The 22,150-nt window shown below is 42.9% G+C and overlaps 1 long non-coding RNA gene across 2 annotated transcripts in view; it reads right to left on the reverse strand.

The window, feature by feature from the left end:
• The window catches only part of LOC111772927 (uncharacterized), a 64,115-nt gene extending 47,278 nt beyond the window's left edge, over window positions 1-16,837 (reverse strand). The window contains exons 1-6 of one of the 2 annotated variants that reach the window (XR_002807082.2): window positions 16,706-16,837; window positions 13,857-13,970; window positions 12,966-13,147; window positions 5,379-5,506; window positions 1,650-1,737; window positions 355-496 (exon numbers count right to left, since the gene is read on the reverse strand). This is a non-coding gene — a long non-coding RNA (uncharacterized lncRNA). Of the gene's footprint in view, window positions 1-354; window positions 497-1,649; window positions 1,738-5,378; window positions 5,507-12,965; window positions 13,148-13,856; window positions 13,971-14,497; window positions 14,743-16,705 lie in introns of those variants that run through there. The other variant, XR_011437632.1, reaches the window with a different exon arrangement.
• Window positions 16,838-22,150: the final 5,313 nt, after the last annotated feature.

Here is a 22,150-nt window from a genome sequence, read left to right on the forward strand (position 1 = left end):
TTAAGACAACAATAAATATTTATCACATACAGTTTCTGTGGGTAAGGAATTCAAGCATAGGGCTACTAGAATATCTTTGTGTTATGTCAGCTGGATTCTCCCAGGTGAGTGATCCAAGAGACCAAGGCAAAATTTGCAATGTGTTTTATAACCTGGCCACTAGAATCATATAGCATCCTTTCAAAACATCCCTATTACACAGATCAGGCACTGTTCATTGTGGAAGGGGACTGACTGATTACACAAGGGCATGAATTCCAGGAGGAGAGGATCACTGAGAGCCATCTTAGAGACTGGCTACTACAGTCCATCTTCTGAATTATTCATGCCCTCTCACACGCAAAATAAACTCACCCGCTTTCAAGGTCTCCCAAACTCTCATCTCATCACAGCATGAGCTCAGAGTCCAGACTCTCACCATCTAAACCAGATCCATGTGCAGATGAGGCTCTTCAAGTCCAATTCCTTGAGTAACAGTTTCTCTTGAGTTGAAGACCTGTAAAATAAAGAAATAAGTTATCTGCCTCAACAAACCCAATATACAATAATAGCATAGGCATGGGAAAGTCACATAGGGGAAGAGAGGCACACTGGAGTCACTGATCCATAGAAATTCTGAAATTCAGCAGGTTATTTGTCGGTAATCCCTTGATTGGGAGTCAAATCCTGGTAACGATTTTCTATGGCTACTGACTTCACCCTCTGGGCTCATGGTTTTGCCTTCTAAGATATCCTTCCTTTTCCATGGAAGGTTTGCAGCTCAGTAGCTTTCTCAGACTTCTTTCTGCCTATAAAGCATGAGGTCCAAAGGCCTCTTCATTTTGTATTGTTTTTGTCTCTTTCAGTCCACCCTGGAGATGGTTTTGCCAATACTCTTCTCTTAAAACTTTGTGGATCACCTATAAGTATTACTGATGTTCACTACATTAGTCAAAAGCCACACCCACAAAACTCTTGAAATAAGGCCTTCTGTATCCTGAACTTCTGCTGAGACTGCTCAGGGAAATCACCCTTAAGCTTGCTAGAAGCTGTGTTCTTTGAATCAGCAGATCTCTAAGGCACTGTCTTGGATCTTTCTGAGGTCTTACCAAGGATTTTACAGTCACAGCCCTGGCTTCATTGTATATCATGCTTCCCTGAGAGGCCTTTGAATTTGATCTTTGCCATAATGATAAGTCAGGTAAGATGAGGACTGAGAATTGCCCACTCTTCTTAACCTCAAAATTTGAGCTTAAATAGGCAATTTTTTAAATGGCATGGTGGCCTTTACATTAGCATGTATATGAATATATTTATACTTAATTTAAATTGTATGAGTGGTTAAAAATAAATATAACTCCGTATATACACATACCCAGACATATATTTATAAATATTTCTTCAGCCTATTCAGTGAAACTTAATTGTACGCTTCTTATTATAAACTAAAGTGGTCTTTCTCAACTGTAAATTCCAGCCCAGCCCATCACCACCCAACCATAAGCAAACTACAATTTACAGCATTCTTTGAGAGAATAAAACAATCAACTAGAGTGCACCATCAGGAAATGAATCAGCAGAGTACCATCTGCAGGAAATCAAGCTAAGGATGCGGCCAGAAAAGTTAAGGGCTTCTTTTTGCTGGCTATTTAGGGTATTAAGTCACCAACCTTATATATGCTTTGGAAGGTAATGCCTGTATCAGTAGACACAACAGCATGGTGATTTTCACGCATCAAGCCCATAATGAGTTAATGCCTGGAATACATGTTATAGGACAAATATTAACCAGGTTTAATGAGTCATGTGACTTAAGTGACCTACAAAGTATGACTATTAATTCATGAGGCTGGATTTTTAAAAAACACTCAGAATTGAAATAGTCTCAGGAGTTTTGTCCTTCAAGAGAAAAATCCTATACTAATTCCAGTAGTGCAAATATTTAACAACTAGCAGGGGCTGGCCCCGTGGCTGAGTGGTTAAGTTCCTGAGCTCCACTTTGGTGGCCCAGGGTTTTGCTGGTTCGGATCCTGGGGGTGAACATGGCACCACTCATCAGGCCATGCTGAGGCGGTGTCTCACATAGCACAACCAGAAGGACCTACAACTAGAAAATACAACTATGTAGTGGGGGGCTTTGGGGAGAAGAAGAAAAAAAAAAGAAGATTGGCAACAGATGTTAGCTCAGGTGCCAATCTTTAAAAAATGCTAGAATAGCAAAAGTACCGACGAATCAAAAGAAACGGTCAACTAATAAAAAGGGCTGCCCAACCAACGAAAACAGCAGGACATTGTAAGCAACCTGTTCATCCATTTTGGGGCAACCTGGATGTGATTGCCATAATCACTGCAGAGAATGTTTTTGAAACACTCCATCTGGTGCCTTACATGCGTTTATAACTCAAGCCAGAGTATCAGTCACAATATGTGTTATAGTTAGGCATAGCTTTTGATTCTAAACTGTAATTCCTCACTTGATCATAAACCCAGTTCTCCAGAACTGGCCCCAGATGACCTGGGCTTTTTCCAGATCCATTCAAAGAATGTTCACAGGCAATGCAATGGAGAGATTGCACTGGTAGACAGATCTGATGGGGGTCCGCTCTTTCCCCGGTTCCCTCCATCTTCCCTGCCAGAGGCAAGGTGAGAGGAGAAGAATCTCAGGAGTCAGGTTGGGTGAGGAGAGGCATCAGTCAAGCTGCTCTGCAAGTGGATCACCAAAACGGAGAAATAAAGCCCGTAATTTGGAGAGATGAGGACATGCATCTCTCCGAGGGAGCTAGTGAGAAAATGTGTAGATCAGAGTTCCTCAAGTGTGGTCCTAGGATGCTTGCAAGAGAACTCATACAGCATTTCTTAAAAATGCAGATTCCTGGGCCCTACCTCAGACCTAATGAATCAGAATCTCTGGGAAGGAGGCCTCCAGGTGATCTTTATTCAGGCTGAAGTTTGAGAACCACTGAGTCCAGATAGTAAAACTTGAAAGAGGAATGAGCTAAGGAGAGAAGTATTGGGAGAGTCAGGTGGGGCTGGACACCTGGCACCACATCACAGCATCACTGTAGGGGACTGAAACATTTCCTCAAGTATTTGTTGTTGTTGTTAGTACTATTGAGTTGATTCCGACTCCCAGGGATCCTGTGTACAGCATATTTGGACCCCGCCCAGTTTTGTTCACCATCTTCCCGCCTTCCAGGGCTGTATCAGACAATGCTCCACTGTTATTGATAGGTTTTCATGGCCAATTTTTTCAGAAGTGGATGGCCAGGTCCTTCTTCCTAGGCTGTCTTAGTCTGGAAGCTCTGCTAAAACCTGTCCGCCATGGGTGACCCTGCTGGTATTTAAAATACCAGTGGCATAGCTTTCAGCATCATAGCAACACACAGCTGCCACAGTATGACAATCAACAGATGGGTAGTGTGGTGCCCTGGCAGGGAAATGAACCCCGGGCCACGGTGGTGAGAGCGCCAAATCTTAACCACTTGACCACCAGGACTGGCTTTCCCAAAGAACAGGAAGCATCTTTCCTTTTGGTTCTCATATGCTGCATAGGCTCTCTATAGTTTCATTATAAATTTGACATAATGTAGCGATGCTTTCCAAGCAGCTTCTGTAAGCAGAAGGCAGAATGAAAAGACAAACTTTTACAGCAACTTTTCAAGGGAGAATAAAAGTGTATTTAACAACACCCTTACTTTAATCCTACTTTAATTTTTTTTTTACCCACAATACAAAGTTAAAAGATGGTTGTGCATGGGAATAGGTCTGAAGGCATATTACAGAGCTGCTCCAATAGATCACCATGGCTAACATACAGAATGAAAATATAAACTTTTCTTTCCTAAGATTTTATCAAGAGTAGCATTCAGGTAGTCTATAGCTACTAGGAGTTGGTTGGCAATGTTCTGGGTTCCATATAATAACCCTACAGATGGGCAACACGGAATGCCCTGTGCTACAGACTAAATGTTTGTGACTTCCTAAAATTCAAATGTTAAATCCTAACTTCCAACATGATGTTATTTAGAGGTGGGGACTTTTGGAAGTGATTAGCTCATAAGGGTGGAACCCTTATAAATAGGATTAGTGCCCTTATAAAAGAGATCTCAGAGAGCTCCTTTGCCCCCTCCAAAATGTGAGGAAACAATGAGAATACAGCCATCCATGAATCAGGATGTGGGCCCTCCAGACAGTGAGTCTGCCAGTGCCTTGATCTTGGACTTCCCAGCCTCCAAAACTGTGAGAAATAAGGGTTTGTTGTTTATAAGCCACCAGTCTATGATATTCTGTCATGGCAGCCCAAATGGACTAAGACATTCTGCCTTTAAGAAAACTACAACCTGACACTGTGTCAACTTAAATCACTGATGAAAGTGATGTTCTGTAAAGAAAGAGTGTAGAACAGTGAACAAGACCTCTATGAGGTTTTCAGAAGCCTGGGCCACTCCTATTTTTGGAGATTTCAGAACATTAAAAAAAGTAAAGAAACGATGGTGGAGCAGTGGGCAAAATGGGTCAAGGGTGGCAAAAAGTGCAAACTTCCAGTTATAAAATGAGTAAGTCATGGGGACCTAATGTACAGTGTGGTGACTATAGTTAATAATACTGTTTGGCATATTTTGAAAGTTGCTAAGAAAGTAGATTTGGTAATTCCTCATCATTAGGAAAGTAATTTTTGTAACCATGTATGGAGATGGATGTTAACCAGATTTATGGTGGTGATCATTTCACAAGATATACAGATACCAAATCATTACGTGGTACACCTGAAACCAATATAACGTTATATGTCAATTATACCTCAATAAAAATAAAAATAAATAAATAAATTACATTTACAATGAAAAAGAGAAACAAAATATATAAAATGCCAAAACAAGGTTACAAAAACTGTGGGATATTTTAAATATACACATGTAACAAATTAACTTTTAACAGCAAAAAAATAAGTAAATGACACAATGTAATTGTTCACACAAAATTTATTTTAAAAGTATTAATTTATAATGCATCAAAATAGTGTGGTTTAGTTATAGAGTAACAGAACATGGGTTTAAAGTTATATGAAGGACAATTCTAAATCTGTCAGTGTGTTGCTTTGACTATACAGTCATGCACCCCGTCAGGACGTTTCAGTCAATAACAGACAGCATGTAAGACAGTGGTCCCATAAGATTGGTACCACATAGCCTAGGTGTGCAGTAGGCTTTATCATCTAGGTTTGTGTAAGTACACTCTATGATGTTTGCAGAATGACTAAATCACCTAACGAAGCATTTCTCGGAAATTATTCCGCTGTTAAGCAACACCAGACTATATATGTTATAACCTCAATTGAGGGTAAAGAAAAAAACACTAGAGTAGATGCCCCTTATGAATGGGAGGTCCAAGACAAATACCGTAACGCTTGGTTTTCAACAGGGCCTGGTGGTGATGAGATCTCTGGGCTAAATTGATTTCTTGGGACACCAACTAGAAAGGTGACCTTGGGCAGTTCATTTATGCTCTGTTACATGTGTTTCTCAGTCTGCAAAATAAGGGAAGATGATTACTGAGGTTTCTTCCAGCTCTGTGCATCTATTATATTTTCATCTATTCTTGTCTGTTTACTATGCATTTCTACAGTACCTGTCATCTTGTACCAGAAGAGTAAGTTGCTAGAATTTCCTTGGTGCCAGTCAACTGTGTAAAAACTAGCTCATTCCTTTTATTACTCTTCAATTCAGTCTTTTTCTCTGGGTTCTTTTCTTTGCTAGTGGGCCAGCTCTTTAACAAACATTTCACGAGCTGTCCCAATAATTAACAACTAATTAACAAGAAGGCCTTGCTGCTAGGGGTTGGTGCTTTTAAAAAGAAATGAGCAGGAAAGTTGCCTTGCTTTCCGTATTCACAAGATCTCGCCATTGTCATTGTAATATGCTGGAGATGGTGGTTCCTTAATAGTGTGCACAATCTCATTAAAGATCTCTGCTGGAACAATCAATTCACTGTCAGAGGTCTATATCAATCTTCAAGAACTGTCACTGAGTTCCAGGATGCTTGTGAAAAATTGACAACCGGAAGTGTGCTTCAGTTTGGGCTATTTATTTCCCTGAGAAACACATTATAATCAGATGTAATTTCAGTGATTCCCTCTGTTGCTCCTGCAGCCTGAAAATACTGACAAGGAGTTTCCCAACAAAAGTTTTAGCAGGATGCCCTTTCCAGATACGCCAGATTGGCATGCAAAGGGCCTGCCAGTTACTCTGTCCCCTTCTGAGATGTCACTGAATATCCATCACGGCCCCCTCTTTGAAATTCCCTGAGTTCTAAGCTTATATCACGTGGTCATGCTCCCCTGGACACAGCTGATAGGACTAGGGATGAGCACCTGACCCAAAGGAGCTCATCTCTCCTGTGATCAATGAGACAGCCTGGCACGGGAACTCTGCCTGATGGAAGTACTGAATATGCACTCTGCTGGAAAGTGGTTTGGATGAGAGAGAGAATATGATGTAGATGCTAGTGGTAGAAGCGATGGAAGCAGAGAAGGGAGCATGGAGTAACCACAGTGGTGAACCACTAAACTGGGTAGCAACAAACAAGTGACAAGAGAACTGGTCACTGTGTTCTGAACAAGAAGCCAGTGCTCCATTGAGGCGCCCTGTACAGATGGAAGGGAGCAATTCAAGTCCTCATCTTGACGATGGTAATCTAAGCATGCTGCTGCTGTGCGTAACCACCACTGAGAGAACCAGGGCCAGGACTCCACTGACAAGAAAAACGCTGCCCTCCTACAGTTATTCAGATGAAGAACTGTGAGTTTCAACTTTATTCTCTGAAATAACGATACTAAAAATATGCTCATATGTTGATCAATACTTTGGATTTGCCTTATTCTATTGATTCTGTGGTACTTTTTCAATAGAGAGAAAAACAAGTTGAAGATTGTGTTATTTCAGCGGAACTAGTTGAGTAGTGAAAAAGAAGCATAATGACCCAAATTAAAGCAGAGGCTTAGCATCTGGAAATGGGGACCAGTGACAGCATTACTTTTCATGTTTACAGGTAGCCAAAGAGCAGATATGGAATGTCGTCAATTTCCATAGTAGATTCTTGTAAAGCATCCATGTTTGTAAGGTTTGAAATCCTGTACAAGGAGATGTAGAGGTGGATGTTGTCTGTGGCACTATTTGTAAGAGTAAGGAGTTATAAAACCATCTAAGAGTACATCATGAAAGTGGTTGAATAACTCATGGTTCATCCATACGATGGATTTCCACACATCAATTTTTAAAAGTGAAGTTGATCTATATGGAATGATTTACAAATCGTATCGTTAAGTAAAAGAAGATTATACCATAAAGTCACTTTCACTAAAAGTAAAAGCAAAACTTATACTTTTGTACCCTCACATATATATGTACATAAACACACAGAAAATGATCTGGAAAGATAGACCATAAACTGTTAATGACAGATGTATCTAGAGAGGGCAGTGGGATGGTAAGGGTATAAGGCAAGATGGAGTTTTTGTTTTTACTACATATTTTGTATTGTTGAATATTTATAACAAAAATGTATTCTTGTATTTCTTATTTAATACAACAGTTTTTTATGTTTTTTTTAAATTTCCTTAATATGCTGATCTCTCTCCCACTTCTACCATAGGCATCTATTTGTCTCAAGAGGGTTTAGAATTATCATAGCATGAATTCAAAAGAAAGAATATGTGGCTTTTGACATTCAAAAGAAATGTAATGGCCAAGACAATAATCTTTAAAGCCAGCCTGAATTCCTTTAACTCCCAATACACATCAGATTCAAGCCTGGAAGACTCTAATCGGTAGTTCCTTCCCCAGTGCAGAGAAAATACCCCCTGCACTGAGGAACTAAGATGGGGAGATAAAGGGAGATGGTGGTAGAGAAAGTAAGTCAGAGCCAACAGCTCAGATGGGGGTGGGATCATGTAGAAACATCTAGACCAACTTCAGGAAGTCAAAGGATATGTAAGACAGAGTGGTTGACAACTTCTCCAGGCTTGATGCAAGGAGGTTGTAGGCTTTTAGCTTGAGGACACATTTCACATGACCCAGGGACAATGATTCAGAGGTGATGGAAGGCAGTCCATCCTCATGAGTCCAAGATCATGCTTCCAGTTCCTCCCACCAGAGGTTCTAAGCCTTCTATCAGATTGGGCTGATTCATTCATTTATTTTATGAATCTCCATCTCAACCTTTTAAAGTGAGCCAATCTGCTTATAACTCTTCTCTTTTCAAGCATCTGGGTTTTTTTCCTTCCACTTCCATTGTTCTTGAAGAGGCCCTTTATCTCTAATGGAAACTGTTTTTCATCCAAGTAGTAGTATGAGTCCCAAATAGCATGGAAATTAAATTCCATCATAACGAACTAAAAAAATTGTCCAAGTTCACTTGGGATTTTGAATTGAATGTATTTCTTTTTCTTTTTAACTGGGCTATTGGATAGCTTCTGAAGGAAAAAAAATACACACAGAGATTTCTGGTAAACTTGTTACCATAGAAATTAATCTGTAATGAAATTAGTGAATATGATAGTGTTGAAGTTTAAAATACTTCTTTCAGAGAAGTAGATCTTCTGTAAGGAAGTGAAAAGATAAGAGCATAATTAAATATGTCAAATATTCAGAAATAAATCAGACAGAATCATTATTTTATACCTGGCAACATGAAGTCGTAAAGACTCTCTGGACCTAGAATCATGAGATGTGTTCAATCTTTTTCCATCCATTGCTTAGAAGCGTGCATTTGGGCTAGTCATTTGATCTCCCTGAGTTTCAATTTCCTCATCAGAAAAAGGAGATAACATGTAATCCACCATCCCACAGAGTCATTACGACTGAGAATGAAATGAGACAATGCATATGTAGGAACATTGTAAAAAGATGATACGATGATGATGATGACTGTCATCATCATCTGAGACATTGACTTAAGATAGCGCAAGGAGGATGTGGGAGGTGGAGGGGTGGAGTCAGGTCTTGATGCCTTTGTAGCAATTTCCCCATTTTTTTCCTTCAAAATCTTGACTATTCTGTAACACTTAAGCTGTCTCTAAACAATTTTTGGACACTGGTAAGATGATGACAATATAGTTAATGAATAAATTACTTGGCTAAGTGGAGCTAGGTCACCATCTTCTACTCATTTTTCACCAAATTGACTCATCACCTTGTTTTCACAGACCAACTAAAAAGAGAAAGGAGAAAGAAATGAACTTTTAATGAGTGCTTGCTGGATGCCAGGCATTTTATGTACATGATTTCACTTAATATTCACAGTGAGATGGGCATTATTTCCATTTTACAGATGACGAAACCAAGCCTTAGAGAAGCTTGGTCACGATCACAGAGGTAGTGAGTAGGGACGCCACCATTCAAACCTAGAGCTGACCATAATGCCTGTGCATTTCTCCTACACAACGTTGTCTGCCCAAATGCCCAGCAGCTGACATACGGGCAAACCTTAATTTTCCACAGCAACAGAAAACTGGGACAACAGGGATGATTGCAATCTCAAATGCACATTGGTCAGTAGTTCCACCCTCTTCTTTCAACCTTAGTTAATGACAAGTAACAAATTTGGCTGATTGATTCTCTTTTTCTATCCTCTGCTGTTCAAAATCTCCCTTGAATTTTGGTGAAAGGAACAAACAAGAAATGAAATGGACTGATAAAGAAAGCAGGAGGAAGCCAAGGACTTTCCTCCAATTGGACCGCAGTCCCCAAGTAATCAAGGGTTGATTATGTAATTGTGATAAAAAGCCAATTAGGGAAGAATTTGTAAATATCCAAAACCCTCCATGACTAAAACTTAGGCTAGTTGTTTCCTATCTGGGGTCCCAAGATACCTGGATTTCTACAAAGGAATAAGGCAAGGGGCAGCCACAAATTATTTTCAATATTTTAAGAAGTCTAGCATAATTTATGTATCTTAAGTAAAAGTAAACAGGCCAATACAAATATCCAGATATCTTTGCTTTAGGCTAGAGTTCAAGATAAGCTCATATATAGAACTACCGTTACCTTCAACTTAACAATAAAAACAGCAAATATTTACCAAGCACTTTCTCTGTCTAGGCACCTTGTACTCATCTCATTTGATGCTCAAAACAACCCAATAAGGGAGATAACGTTATTCCCCTTCTCATAGATGAGGAAACTGAGGCACAGAGAGGTTAAATGCCTTGCTTAGATTGACACAGCTAATAAGTGTTAAGAGCTGAGGTTGACTGGTTATAATTACTTATCTCCTGGAGATTAGAAGCAAAGTTTAGCAGATATATATGTCTTTGGATAATAAAGCAAAGGAGGGAAGGGGGACATTTATTTTTACTTAGTCAAGGCAGGAGAATGAAAAGCAGTTCTTGGCAAAAAGTTTGCGAAGAGCTGAGTTATGCCATTCTGGAAATGAGAGTCACTCTCTGGGGCCTGTAGAACCCGAAGTGGCTTGGGCACCTAAAAAGTTGGCCCCATCCGTATTGGAAGAGATCAGCAAAGGTGATGCTAGACAACTGAACCTTGAAATGAATATGATGTCCAGAAAGGACACACACACACGCACACACAGCTAAATTGGTTTCACTGTAAAGATGGAAGTAGGATTGGATTGCCTCAGTGCTATAATTATTCAAACTTCTTCTTAAGTGCCTGCAGAAGGACTGCACAGGTATCATAATTTTTCAGTGCAGCTCCCAGATCCTATTTAACAAGAAGCCGTACAGTCAACAGGAGTGCAGTCTCGGAAGCCAGACTACCTAGGTTCAAATCCAGTCTCGTTACTATCTGTCTGACCCCAAGCAAGTTATTTAACCTTTTGTGCCTCAGTTTCCTCATCTGTACAACTGGGATAACAATCATGATACCTATCTCACAAGGTTGTTGTAGGGATGAAAAGAGTCGGTATGTCAAGCACTTTGAACAATGCCTGGCACACAGGAAGCACTGGATAGGTGCTAGCTCTTATTATTGTTGAATGAAATCTATGGAATCAGTCAAGAAATCTGTGTCCGGCTTTTGAATACAGTGAAATGATAAAAAATTTATCAGGATAGTGGTTACTGCTAGAGGGACGGAAGATTTTATTGCTAGAAAGGGCACCTGGGAAGTTTCCGCAGCGGATATATTTTGTTTCTTGACCTGGGTGGTAATTACACAAATATTCATTTTACAAAAATTTTGTTAAGTTTTTCTTGGGTTTTGAGCACTTCACTACCTGTGTGGGGTTTTTTTAATGTCACACTAGAAAAAGACAAAAAGGAAGGAGGAGGACGAGTGGAAGGGAGAGAGCGGAAGAAGAGGAGGAGAAGGAAGAAGAGAAAGGAGAACGAGGAGCTCCATGCAGCGTGACTTCCCTGTTACGCAACACTTTTGCAGCAAGTGGCCATTTCACAGGAAATCTACGCCAAGCTCTGTGTTTAATTCCAGTTTTTCAGGTGAGAAAACACTGGCATGGAGAGTTGGTAAGTAGCATCTTGTTCAAAGTAAATGAATAACTGAGTTGAAATGCGATTCCTGAGGAACTTAATCCTAATCACTGGTTTGCTGACAGGTCTACAGGGATTGGGGGAAGCCTAGGGCAGGGATTAGGAGCTAGCTGGATGTCATGAGCCCAGCTCTAAAACCAGACAGCAAATGTGTGTGGTCCATGAATCACTGCAGCCCTTCCAGAAGAGGTGATGTCTACAGGAGATCTAGAAACACAACCCCTGAGAGGAGGTTCTAAGGAGTCTGCCGAGCATCAAAGAGGAGTCATGTGTCTGCAGATATCTGAGCAGCCAACTTGTAGGAAAGGAGAACTAACGTCTCAGCAGGGCTGGAAAATTATCTTGACGACCTGCCCTTTGGCAGAATTGGCAGGGGTGAGGCTTCTGGGGTTGGTGGCACTTCCCACACCATCATTGTGGAGAGCAGGGTGGGCAATTCAGGTAGGTGGAAGCAACACTTTATGGCTGCTTATCATCCCCAGCTCCAGAAAAGAAACTTCTGGAAAATTCCCACTGCCCACTCACATCCTGAAAGGGACCCTGCAGAAGTGCTAGGTCTGGATGAATATGAGCTGCATTTTAGAGCTAGAGACACCTAAGGAATCATAAGACCCATCGACTCCTTTCACGAGGAGGAAGATCAGAGGCTAGTGAGGCAAAGGCACTTACTCAGGATTACTTAATTCACTAGAGGCACAGCCAGAAGCAGAGCACAAATTTCCGCCTCTGGGGAGAACTCCTGACAAAGGCAGTGATTACTCATAATAAAACAGATTTACTCAAAAACTTGAAAGAAGAGTGTTAAAAATACTGGTAAGGGCTACATTAGGCCATAAGCCTCAGAAATAAAACTCATCGGCCCTAAAATAAAAACTTCAAATGCACAAGCATTGCAGGTCTAAGAAAGACCTGAGGATTCATTCTCCTACCTCCACCCCCTAACCCCGACTTTAGACGCCCACCATGTGTCAGGCCGTGATGGAGTTCTGGAGATAAGCAGTGAGCAAGACAGAGGAAGCCCTGCCCTTGATGAGCTCACAAATCAGCGAAAGGAGGGAGAGAGGGTGAGGAGGAGCGAGAGAGAAGAGGGAGAGAGGGGAAACTATAATCATAGAAAAATGAAGGGCTTTGAAGAGAAAGCACAGGCTTCTAGGGGAGCAAGCAACAGGTGGATCACACTAGAGGATGAGGACATTTGCTCTTGGCTTCCTTTCCCATCTCCAGATGAACTTCTCAAGCACAGAACATTCTTTAACAGCCAAGTTTGTCACAACAGTGAATACCACACCCTAGAAGCCAGAAACCAACTGAATCCTCAGAGTGCATATTACAGCACCTAGGAGCCGAGGATAGACTCCTTGAGCCTTTAGGGAAAACTTAGACAATCTTCCAGAGATGTGCCCACATCTCCCAAACAACGCTAAACCCATAGCTCACCTTCAAAGGGACCGCAGTTTCTAATATTTAGCAAAATGTTACTTACTGGGAACACGTCACTCTCCTTTTAACACAAATGCGAAGACAGCCATTGGAAGGTAAGCTTCATGAGGAGGGGGTTTTCACTGTCTTTTTCACCACTCCGTCCTCAGCCCCAGGCACACAGGAGGTGCTCAGGCTCTACTTTGCAGAATGAATCAGCATGCTATCATGAAGAATTCCCCTGTTCTGATCAGACAAAGTTAGAAAACCTAAAGTCAGGAATGAAAGTACTCGCTAATGTGTCAGGGAGCCGAAAGGACCCAGGGGCAGTAAATGAAAATCGGGCAATGCAGACTGATTTATCGAATAGCCACTTGGAAACTCCCCAAGCTCTTTCATTATTTGCCACGCAAGCCAGGTCGTGAGCTTTGGCAAGGCAAGTCAGTCTGCCAGAAGCCGTATTGTCTGGGACTTCCCATGCCTGTGGAAAGGAACCGTGAGTAGGACCTGGAAATTCGCAAGCTCTGGGGTAAAGACACCTGAATAAAGGATGATGGGCCCAGGGAGGAAGCAGCCCTACTGTGTTGCAGGCACTGGCCAGCACTGAGGATGCAGGAGTGCACATACCATCCCAGCCTTTGTGGAACTTACAGTCCATGGGGAAGACAAATATTCCAGGAAGAATCGCATGATGACAGTTGTGATCAGTGACGCAGGGGAAAAGCACAGGCTATGGGGGTGGGTGTCTCATGGGGTCCTAACTTTGTGTGTTGGTGGAGGAAGATTAGGGGAAGCTTGCACGGGAAAGCGATACTTAAGCTGGAACTAAAGGATAGTAGGAATTAGTAGTTTCTAATTAGCCAGAAGTCAGATGCACAGGGACACTCAGATCATAGTAAGGAGGAATGGGTAGCCACGGAAGGGTTCAAGGGGAGGGGGTAGGGGTAGAGCTCACCTATCAGATTTGTCCTTCAAAACGATCATCCTGCGTATACCCAGTCTGGCACTAAAGATTAGAGATGCTAAGGTGACTACGATACCACGTCAGCTCTCAGGAGCTCAGAAACCACTATGGAATACAGATGAAAACACAGTACAGTGTGATGCGTGAACTATCTCAATCATTCTCATACCTTAGCGTGCATCAGAGCCCTCTGTGGGCTTATCAAAATCTAGACCTCTGGGCCCCACCCCCAGAGTTCTGATTTCATACTTTGGGAGTGAGGCCTGAGAATGTGCATTTATAACAAGTTTCCGGGTGATACTGATGCTTCCAGTCTGGGGACCACACTTTGACAGCCCCAGAATGAATCGAATCACATGCATGGAGTTCATTCTGAGTGGTGGGGGAGGAAAGCATTTTGGAAGAATCAAAGCCTGAGCAGAGTTTTGAGGGATGAATAGGAGTTCATTAGACAGACAAGGCAAAAGAAAGGCTACCCTAGGTATGGGAAAAAGCATGAACAAAGAAGCCAGAAGTAGCTTGGTGGGTCCGCAGGTGAGAAAGATGAGCTGGCAAATCCCAAGCAAGCGCGGCAAACGGGATAACAGAGGAGGAGCTGCTGCTCTCCCCAAGGGAACTACCACCAACTATACCCTCTCTGCTCAGCAGGCGTCCATCGCACGAAGGACCAAGCATTTCCGGAACCCCAGGCCCCAGCAGAGAGAGGGGCTGGCTGTGGAACGCCTGGGTCTCTCCTGCTCCACGTCACACGTGCGGCAAGCTGCAGCTGCACACCATTTTTCTTTTCCTCCCAGAACAAATTACAGGTCTTTTTTTTTTTTCTCAAGTGGCTTAGCTGAGGCCCATAGAGCAGGTTTCTGTACTGAATGAGGCTCTTGACTCTGCCAGCCTGGGAGAAATTAGGTCGGTTTAATCACCGGTGATGTCATAAAAGCCGCTTTCTTAATGGGAGTGCTGATTGGAGGGGCGGGGGTAGAGACGGGCGCTGAGGTCACCTCTGAGCAGAACTGCACAGGCTGCTGAGGACCGCTCTGGAGAAAGGCAGATCCACGGGCAGTGGCTGCCCAAAGCCTTTGAAGTTTCATTTACAGTGTTTTACAACCATATGTGGGGAGTAAATTGTCCCTGCAGGCTGCTGCACTTTGCCCTCCCCTCCAAGGGGCGGTGGAAGTCACACTAATAGTATCTGTCACAAAATAAGGGCACAGGATCAGAGAGCAAGGAGGAGACAGAGTTGGCCTGTCCGTGACCTTGTAGTGGGGAGCTTTGTGGCCCTCTGCTAAGTTTCTCAGGGCTCTCTGCTGTCTTGGCGTGTGTCCCTCGGCAGCTCAGCCACCCTCTCAGGGTCCTGCCTCCTCAGTGTCTGAAGTCTTAGCAAGACGAGGAGGAAGGCATTTTATGTTTCCAGCAGTGGCACTGAGTTCATGCAAAATCAGACTTGAGGTGGAGCAGATTTGTTGAGGAGGTATTTGCTTCTGTGGTTTCAAGCAGTCGTTTCCAAACGCGTGGACGTCCACCCTTTGTCGAAAAGCACCCAGGTGAGGCTGATGAGCCACGGGATTTTGAAAGCCTTTGCTTGGAGGTTTAAATGGAGAAGAAACCTTGATGAGATGGTGGTCTCAGGAGTGAGTGCCCACAGCTTGCTGCTCGAGGACCCCCACCAATCAATAGCATCACCTGGTGGGAGCGTATTAGAAATGCAAAATACCAGGACTTCTGAAGCAGAATCCGCATTTTATTAAGCTTCCCAGGTGATGTGTGTGCTGGTCTATACTCCACATCATTCAGACAGCCTCTACGCCGTTGGCTTAGCTGCTGGAGAAGGCCCAGCAGTTGGCCTGAGTGCAGTGGGTCTTCGAACGAGCTTGCTGATGCACAGCTTAGAGGCCTGGCTGCTGGGAACGAGGCTGCTCTGGGCATCAGCCTTTGCAGCTTAAAGTTGGATATTTGCATAGATCAAAACAAATTAACCAATCCCCCAGAAGAGGATTCTTTCCAACAAGGGTCCTGACCCTCTGGCAGTGCTTCAGTCACTTTGAACAAGTGTTTATTTTTCAAAACGGGGGAAATGTCCAAAACAGGGAGCATCGTAGGATAAAGCGGGTGTGGTCCAGGCTTCTCAAACTTTGTCGTGCCCATGAGTTAAGTGCAGATTCTGATTCAGTAGTTTTAGGATGGGGCTTTAGATGCTGCTTCTCTGAAAAGTTGCTGGTAATACTGCTGCCATGGTCCACAGACCCTGCTTTGAGTGGCAAGGCTCTAGTGGGCTTGCAGGCACAGAACTGGATTTGAATCCTAGGTTAGCTATGTGACCTTGAGGGTGCTTAACCTCTCTGAGCTTAAGTTTCCTCACACCAAAAGCGATGCGCTACTTAGCTAGTAGGGGTGTTAGGAAGGTCATTGTATTAGTCTCCTGTTGTGGCTATAACAAATTACCACAAACATAGTGGCTTAAAACCACACCTATTTATTATCTTACAGTTCTGGAGGTCAGAAGTCCAAAATGGTCTCACTGGGCTAAAATCAAGGTGTCAGCAGGACCGTGTTCCTTCTGGAGACCGTAGAGAAGAATTTGTTTTCTTGTCTCTTTCAACTTCTATAGGCTGCCTGCATTCCTTGGCTCGTGGCCCCTTCCTCCATCTTCAAAGCCAGCCATGTAACATTTCCACATCTCCTTTTCTGCCTCTGCTTCCATTGTCACATCTCCTTCTCTGACGCTGGGTCTCCTGCCTCCCTCTTATAACCACCCTTATGGTTACATTGAGCCCACCTGGATAATCCAAGATAATCTCCCTATCTCAAGATCCTTAACTTAATCATATCATTCAAAGTCCCTTTACCTCATAAGGTAACGTAGTCACATGTTCCAGGGATGAAGATGTGGACATCTTTGCAGGGGCATTTTTCTGCCTACCACAATCATATAAAACAATGGAAATGGAGGCAACCAGCCACATGCCTGGCACATGAGTGCTTCATAAGTGTCAACCTGCATGCTTTCTTGCCCAATGCAGAGGTTCTAGAACTTTGGCAGTATCACAATCCCCCTGTACTACTGTAACAGAGTTTCTGACTCAGTAGGGTTAGGGTGGAGCCTGTGAGTTTGCATTTCTAACAAGTTACCAGGTGATACTGATGCTGCTCCTTCCAGGATAGTAGTTTGTGAACTACTGGCCTAGTGGGAAGGGGATGGGCTTCGAAATCAGGCCAACCAGGGTTTGAAACCTGCTCCAGCATTTGAGAAATTACTTAACACTCTGGGACTTCGTTTTCTCATTTGCAAAGGGTTCTTGTAAGGTTTAAATGATGCGGAATTACCATAGTGGTGTGTATGGGGAAGTTTAATAAACGACTGAGCTATATGTTATGGATTCTTTCTGCTCATTGCAGTCCTCAGACCTTCCTGTTACTGTGTGGCGTAGGCCTGCAGCAGACAGAGAGAACTCCTGCTGTGGGTTGGATTTTGAAGTCTTAACCCCCAGTACCTCAGAATGTGCCTTTCTTTGGAAATAGGGTCACTGCATATGTCACTAATTAAAGTAAGGTCGTTAGGATGGGCCCTAATCCAATATAACATGTCCATATAAAAAAAGGAAATTTGGACACAGGGTCACGTACATTGAGAAGACACAGGGAGAATACCATCTACAAGCCAAGGAACTACAAGAAGCTGGAAGGCCCGGAACGGATCCCCCCCCTAGTGCCCTAGGGGCGCTCGGGCACGGCCCTGCCAACACCTTGATTTCAGACTTCTAGCCTCCAGAACTGCGAGACAATAAATTTCTGCTATTGAAGTCGTTCAGTTTGCGGTATTTTGTCACAGAAGCCTAGGAAATTGATACAGCCCCCAACAAAGTCATTTCTTTGTTTCTTCATTACACTGTTCTGCTGCAGCCAGGCCCTGAAGGCCTGTAGGGCCCGGTACTGGGTATCATCAGCTCTGAGGCCAGGCCCTCTCCTGCACGCAAGATGCTCACTGGCTTGAGGGATCCCAGCTCGGAGAGAAGAGGGTGTCCCACAGAGCTGGACAGTGGGGAATGGGGTTGTATTTCTAGAAGGATGTGTATGGCCCAGGGGCTGGCAACTGTAAAGGGCCAGGTAGTAAATATTTTAGGCTTTGCCAGCCATAGACAGGCAGTGGTCTCTGTCACAAAAGCATCCATAGATATACATAAACAAATGAATGTGCCTGTGTTCCAATAAAACTTTATTTACAAAAACAGGCAGTAATACCATAGGCAGGATTCAAGAAAGAAATAGTTGATAAGCTGGACTTCATTAAATTAAAGACTTCTGCTCTGTAAAAGACAACGTCAAGAGAATAAACAGGCCAGAGACTGGCAGAAAGTATTTGCAAAAGACACATCTGATAAATATACAAAGAACACTTGAAACTCAACAATAAGAAAACAAACAACCTGATTTTAAAATGGGCAAAAGATCTAAACAGACACTTCACCAAAGGAGCTATACAGATGGCAAGTAAGCATATGAAAAGATCCCCCACATCACATGTCATCAGGGGAATGCAAATTAAAACAATGAGATATCATTACACATCTATGAGAATGGCCAAAATCCAAAACACTGCCAAAACCAAATAATGGCAAGGATGTGGAAAAACAATACTCTCATTCATTGCTGGTGGGAATACAAAATGATACAGCCACATTGGAAGAAAGTTTGGCAATTTTCTTATAAAACTAAACATACTCTTACCATATGACCCAGCAATCACACTCTTTGGTATTTACCCAAATGAATTAAAAATTTATGTCCACCCAAAAACCTGCGTGAGAATGTTTACAGTGACTTTATTCATAATTGACAAAACTTGGAAGCAACCAGGATATCTTTCAGTAAGTAAATGGATCAACTGTAATACATCCAGACAATGGAATATTATTCAATGCTAAAAAGAAATGAGTGATCCAGCCATGCAAAGACATGGAGGAAACTTAAATGCATACGACTAAGTGAAAGAAGCCAATCTGAAAAGGCTACATACTGTGAATTCCAACTATATGACACTCTGGAAAAGGCAAACTATGGAGATAGTAAAAAGACTAGTGGCTGCCAGGGGATAAGGGGAGAGAGGGGTGATTAGGCAGAGCATAGAGGAGTTTTAGGGCAGTGAAACTATTCTCTGTGATACTACAATGGTGGCTACTATCACTGTACATTTGTCAAAAGCCATAGAATGCACACCCCCAAGAGTGAACCTTAATGTAAACTATGGAATTTGGGTGATAATGATGTATCAATACACGCTCATTGATTCTAATGAATGTCCCCTCTGGTGCAGGATGTAGATAGTGGGGAAGGTTGTACATGTGTGGGGGCAGGAGTATATGGGAGATCTCTGTACCTTCTGCTCAGTTTTGCTGTGAACCTAAAACTGCTCTAAAAAATTAAGTTTACTAATTAAAAAACAAAACAAAACCAGGCCACAGGCTGGATTTGGCCTGCGGGCTATAATTTGCCAAACTTGCTTAATCATATCCATTGACCCCCACTGTTGGGACCCACATTTTCACTTTCAAACTTCATTTGACACTGTGTAGCCACCGTGCACCCTGTGCAAACGGCTGTCAATGTTGGTTCAGACTTGATTCCAGAAGAAACTCATTACTAGACAGTGGCCAGACACAGGGATGTTGCATGGGATCCAGCAGCTCCTTCCTACCTACAAGCAAGGATTCCTGGTCTTAAGGGCAAATAATAAAAGTGGGCCTTCAGTTTGCAGAGAAAAATCAGGGTCCTTGGCTACCAATAGGCAGCTCTTTAAGCATCTCAGCCCTTACACAGATCCCTCGGTGGCCATCACTGAGTGAGCCAGTAATGGGTTAAAAGCCAAGGCCCACACTGAAGTTTTAGCCCCAATGCACCTTTATAATAACAACCTGGGTCTGGATTAGCATTCGAGAAAATAACCCCTCAGGAAAATGTTCTCTAATAAAAGGATCTTATTTCCACTTCACCTTCTACCTTTTTTTTTAAAGTAAAACCTGAAACAAGCTCAGAAGGCTGTCAAGCTGTGAGTGAGTGATGAGTCAGACATCTAACCAAATAAGTTTGCTCTCCTTGTGCTACATGACACCTGCATCAGTGCTCAGTGGTGAAGGTGGGGCTTGTAAATAGGCAGCCACCCTGATGCATGGGGCCCTGTGCAGGCACGGGCAGAGTTCATCCAAATCAAGGAGGTAGCATAGCTGCCCACGGCTTTGGCACTGGCATGGGCACTGTGTTCTTTAAAGCTTTGACTTGAAGTGTGTAACTACTTACACCTGTAAAATGTTCAATGCCATAAGCCAGATGCTTAGACAAAGAGATGCCCTGGCCCCCATGCCTTGAAAGGCCTGAGGTATTTGTGGGCTAATGGAGAATTTACTCTACCTTCCCCACTCCTCCTGTCATCTAGGAACAGTCCTCAAATATTAAAGCTGGCTGTAAAGGAGAGAGGTTAGTTTACTATATTATATCAAACTATATTACATTGAATCCTCACCATGACTCTGCAAGATGGATATTATTGTCTCCATTTTACAGATGATGAAACTGAGGTTCAGAGAGATGATGATTGTCCAATGACCCAAAGCTAGTAAGTAGTAGAGACAGGGCTAGAACCCATCTCTCCTGTCTTCTGGGCACTGCTTCCTCCACTGCACCAGCTGGGGAGTGCCTCCACTCTGATCTGGAGCAGCCCAAGAGAATCCAGAAGTTTCCAGGGAAGTTGGAGGGGGCATGGATTTGGGAGTTTACCCTAGAGTAGCCCCAGGGTAATTGTGGGGATCCAAATCAAATTTGAGTGTTGATACCAGCCTCCCAAAAATCTTCTCTGCTGAATTGGGCCCTAAGCAAAATGGAATTCTCACACCCACGTGGAATAACCAGGTTGAATTTGTTGAGATATAGACTGCATAGATACATCTTACAGGCACCACAGTCAATGAGCCTTCTAATACTTATTTCCTATAATTTTACTTATGATTACTTCTAGAGATTTATGCCCAGATAGATATGGAGGACAGCCTATTTACACTGAATGAACCACAGTCATATGGGAGAAAATAAAATAAAAGAATGAGGTCCTCCAGTTCCCACTAGGAGCTTTTAAAGGTCCATCTCCTTTGAGCCAAAGTTGTAGATTGTTTGCAAAAATGGTCCCAATTCTCTGCCCTTTCCTGTATCCATACCCTATGCAATGTGACTTTACAGCTGCTTCCACCGAGGGTGGAGTCCGTTTCCCCGCTCCTTGAATCTGGGCTGGCCTTGTGACTTGCTATCGCCAATAGGATGTACCAGAAGTGATGGTGTGTTGATTTCAAGTCTCACACACTCTCCTTGCTCTCTTTGAACCCTGTCCCGCCATCATGCGACAAGCTGGGGCCAGCCTTCCAGAGGATGAGACCACAGGAAGCTCAGATATGCTATCCTAGCTGATGCCATTTTAGACAATCTGGCCCCCACCCTATCTAGCAGGTAACAACAGATGCATGATTCAGGCCAGTCTAGATAATAAGAACCACCTAGATGAAGCCAAGCCAAATTGCTGACCCCGGAATTGTGAGCTAAACAAATGATGGTTGTTTTAAGTCACTAAGTTTTAGGCTAGTTTGTTTTGTAATAGTTATATGATATACTCAGTAACCTTTTTGATAGGAATCTACCTTAGTAACATAATCAGAAATTCCAACAAAATATGTATACATGGAAATCTCATCTCAGTGTTAACTTATGATAGCAAAACAATTTTTGTGAAAGCTTAAATAACTGGTAAAAGGAGATGGGTAAAATAAATCTTGATATATCCATACAGTACAATTTTATAGTGCAGCTATTTACCGCACAGATTACATAGCCTATGATTCAGCCACGCTGCAGAGTGCTCTGTAGGTACAAAAAGAAATCAGAATGTCTCAATACTCTGCAGTGATCTCCAGGACATTGGGTTAAAAAAGAAAGTACGCCTATCTGGGCTGGGAGGAGAGAGGATAAGTGGGCTCGGGATGTTTAGGGCAATGAAACTATTCTGTATGGTACTATAATGGTGGAATGTGTCATTATACATTTGTCAAAACCCATAGGATGTATATCACCAAGAGTGAATCCTAATGTAAACTATGGACTGTAGATGATAATGATGTGTCAGTGTAGGTTCATCAATTGAAACAAACATACCACCCTGGGGAGCCAGCCCGGTGGCGCAGCAGTTAAGTTCGCACGTTCCACTTCTCAGCGGCCTGGGGTTCGCTGGCTCAAATCCCGGGTGCGGACATGGCACC

Source organism: Equus caballus, chromosome 3 (genome assembly GCF_041296265.1).
Source record: "Equus caballus isolate H_3958 breed thoroughbred chromosome 3, TB-T2T, whole genome shotgun sequence".
NCBI lineage: Eukaryota > Metazoa > Chordata > Mammalia > Perissodactyla > Equidae > Equus > Equus caballus.